The sequence below is a fragment of the Panicum virgatum genome, chromosome 7K, assembly GCF_016808335.1.
Source record: "Panicum virgatum strain AP13 chromosome 7K, P.virgatum_v5, whole genome shotgun sequence".
NCBI lineage: Eukaryota > Viridiplantae > Streptophyta > Magnoliopsida > Poales > Poaceae > Panicum > Panicum virgatum.
In genome coordinates this window covers 11502415-11506449 of record NC_053142.1, presented here as the reverse complement: position 1 = coordinate 11506449, position 4035 = coordinate 11502415, and positions in this window count along the sequence as shown.

Below are 4035 nucleotides of genomic sequence, written 5' to 3'. Positions count from 1 at the left end.
GGGACCCCTGGTGTAGCTGCGCCGCCATCACCACCGCCGGGAGGTGCCTCTCCCCCGGCAGCAGCAGCAGCAGCAACAACCTCCACCACCATCGCCACCACAAGGGCAGCAGCAGCAGCCACGGCAGCAGCGGTCGCCCAGCCTCCGTGGACGCTGGAGACCCGGCGCTTCGAGGTAAGTGTTCTTCCGTTCACTCCCCTTATTCCTGGTGCTTTGCTTTTTGCCGAAGAGCTTCTTCTCTTCGTTTGGCAGGGCCTCTCGCCCAGGCAGCTCTTCCGCCGCCGCTGGCTCATCAGCCTGGGTCCAGGCGACCGGTGCCTCGGCGGCAACGGTGGAAGCGACGGCGGATGTGGGGAGCTCGGGTGCAGCAACCTCCGCTAACCCGATGGTGCCCAACGCGGCGGCGGCAGATGCGCCAGTGCCAGGCGCAGCAATGTCCAACGCGGTGGCCCCCGAGGCCCCGGCTACGGCGGCAGACGCACCGACACCGGGCTTGGCGACGGCGAGCACAGTGGCAGCGGATGCAGCAACGGCGAGCACCTCAGTACCCGAGGGACCGACGTCTGTGCCAGATGTCCCCACCCCAGCTCCCAACCTGAAGAGCTAGAGGTGGTCTCTGGTAGGCGGCTCTTACAAGGTCCCCCAGAGGAGGATGCGGTTCCCCTCCCCCGGGTGTTGGTCCGGGTCTGCGGACGATAGAAGAGGCGACCTCTACCACTGAGGCAGCATTCCGATGGGAGTGGACAGCTCTAGAGAGCGAGCGTCAGCGCCTCGGCGACTGGCACATCCGTCTAGAGGAGCGCACGAAGGTCGAGGCCTCCCATGATGCCGCCGCCCGGTCCGAGCTTGGGGCCGACCTTGAGTCCTACAGGAAAGGGCTCCGGAAGGTGTTCGACCGGGAGCTCGTGGTGGCGGGACGGGAGAAAGCCCTGGAGCTGCGGGAGCAGGCTATTGCCAAGAAGGAGGCCAGCCTTGCGGCCCAGGGATCCGAGCTCGAGTCTCGCAGCCAGGGACTCGAGGTCCGCAAGCAGGAGCTCGACAAACTCTCCGAGTCCCTGCATCAATGGAGCCAGGAGCTGCAGGAGACCGCCAGCCAACAGGCTATTGCCGAGATGGAGCTCGAGGACGAGAGGAAGTCCCTTGCACGGCGGGAATCCCTCACCACCAGCATGGAGAAGGCCCTTGCGTGCCAGCGCGAGTGTCTTAAGACCCTGAAGGAGTCAGTGGCGCGGAAGGAGGCCTCGCTCCAGGAGAAGACCCTCCAGCTGGAGGTGGCTCAGGCGGCACTAGATGCCCAGGTACAGGAGGTGGTCCAGGAGGCAGCCCGGAAGCTGCAGGAGGACCAGTGCATGGGGGCCCAGCGAATCATCGACTGGGCGGGCGAAGAAAAGCTCAGCTCTGGTGCCACTTGGAATGAGTCCAATCCAAGTGGCGGAGCGGCCAGCTTCAATTGCTGACGCCCTCCTGGTGTTGAACTCTGCTTCAGAGAGATTTCGGCGCCTGGAGCCGATCCTCACTGGCCACCTTGAAGCCGAGGGCCTTGAGCTGTGCCGGATGGTGGCGGAGTACATTTTGATCTGCCTCCGGAGCCACGACCCCGCCATCTCGCTAGCCCCCGTCGTCGATGGTCCAGTGGCGGAGACGGAAGCCTCCGCTCAGGAAAGCGTGCGGGAGGTCGTCGACTTTGTAGCTGCTTATTTCAAGCGGGAGCCTGCAGATTCCTGAGCTGGACCATCACAGCAGTAGAACTTTTGTTTTTTGTGTTATGTAAAAACATTGTACTTGTTGAAATTTTAATAGATGAAATTTCAACTTAGCTGTTTGTCAGTTGCTCTGGTTGTGGTATGCAGCACTCCGGCGCCCTGGCTCCCTGGTAGATAGGTTCAGTTGTTAGAACCTATCTGCCATCCGAGCCGAGAAGACGCTCCGGACCCCCCTATGAGGTTGAACAAGTGTTCTTGGGCATAAGTGTAGCACAGATTGTAAGTCAAACGAGCGACTTATTCCCTGAATAGTAGAAAAAACTACAGAGATGAAAATCAAACTCGCTGGGATGGTAGTAATGATACTACAACTTAGCTGTTTAACGCATGCAGAATCGATCCTTAGTATCTGGCTCAAAGAGAACGCTCCGGGCCCTCTAGGAGACAGGCTCAGTTGTTTAAGTCTGTCTACCACCGAGACTGGACCTCGATCTGCATGAAGCCTTAAAGCAGATGCCGGGGCCCCTTGGTAGGTAGGCTCAATGGTTTGAGGCTAGCTACCACCAGTCAAGGCTTAACCTGCATAACACTCAAAGTCAAAGCTTAGTAGCAGGCCCGCGGGACCTATTCTGAACCGGCCCCCAGGCCAGTATGATGTCCGGAGCTTCGGATACGCGGGTCCAGGCAGCACGATGCTTGTTACAGAGTGGTGGAGTGTGTAGGCTTAGGGTACGGAACCAGGCTAAGACGCTACACAGGGCTCCGGACCACTCCAGGAAACAATCACGACTTTATTGGACCTGGCTCTGACGTTCCGGACCCCTCCCTAGCAGTGGGTGAGGCCATTCTGTCGTACTCGATCCTTTGAGATATGGAGCTGGACCTGCCGTGTAGGACTTAGGAAGCCAACCCTTGAGCTAGAATGAGGTCCGGGCCCCTAATTACCCAGCTCCGGGTACTAGAGCACTCGTTACAGGGTGGTGAGCGTGTAGGCTTTGGGTACGGAACCAGCTAAGCGGCTACACAGGACTCCGGACCACTCCAGGAAACAAGCACCCCCTCTCCAGAGCAGGTCCCTAGGGGTCCAGACCCCTCTCCCAGCAACAAGGGGGTTCCGAACCTGTACGGCAGTCCGGCAACTCAATACCGATCTTAGCCGTAGCGACAAAAGTGGAAGTCTGCGCGGCGGTTAGAAAGGGAAAAGCTCGAGAATCGAAATGCGAAATAAAAATTTGACACAAAGACAGAACTGGGAGCAAATCTTTCCTTTGCAACTTGATATACATGGCTTGCGCGATGGATGCCAGAGGCCGGGTTTATGAGGGCTGACCTCTACCGCTCTGGGCCGCGCGTTAATGCTAGCCGATGGTGCGATGGATGCCAAAGGTCAGGTTTACGAGGACGGACCCCCACTACTCTGGACCGCATGCTGATCCTATCTTATTACAAAGGAAAAATTCATTTCCTATTCTGTCTAAGCGTAAAACTTACGCAGATGCTCTATGTTCCATGGGTTGGGTAGCGGCACCCCTTCTTCTGTGGCAAGGCAAACGCATCCGGACCGGCATACTTCTGTAATCTTAAAGGGACCCTCCCAGCTTTGGGAGAGTTTGTGGAGCCCTGCTCAGTTCAGGATCCGCCTTAGGACGAGGTCCCCAGCCCAGAGCTCCCTACTGTGCACGAACCGTTGATGATAACGCCTGAGCGCCTGGTTGTAGTGTGCATTTCGGATTGCTGCTCGCCACCTTCGTTCGTCAATGAAGTCCACATCGTCACGCCGCAGTTGTTCCTGCATGGATTCGTCAAAAGCCTAGACCCGTGGTGAGCCCAGGTGAATTTCCGGGGGAAGGCATGCTTCAGCCCCGTAGACCAGGAAGAATGGGGTCTCCCCGGTGGCTCGGCTGAGTGTGGTCCAGTTGCCCCATAGCACGCACGGAAGCTCATCAATCTATTTTGCACCATGCTTCTTCAAGCAGTTATAGGTGCGGGTCTTGAGTCCCCTAAGGACCTCTGCATTTGCTCTCTCGACCTGCCCATTGCTGCGGGGATGTGCCACGGACGCAAAGCATAGCTGGATGCCGATGTCCTTGCAGTACTCTTGAAAGAGTCTGCTTTTGAATTTGGTCCCGTTGTCCGCGATGATGCGGTTTGGGACGCCAAATCTGCACACAATGGACTTGAGAAATGCGACTGCTGATTTGTTGGTGATGTTCACCACAGGGGTAACCTCTGACCATTTTGTGAATTTTTCAATGGCGATGTAGAGGAACCGGTACCCGGCGACGGCCCGGTGGAACGGGCCCAGGATATCCACGCCCCATATGGCAAATGG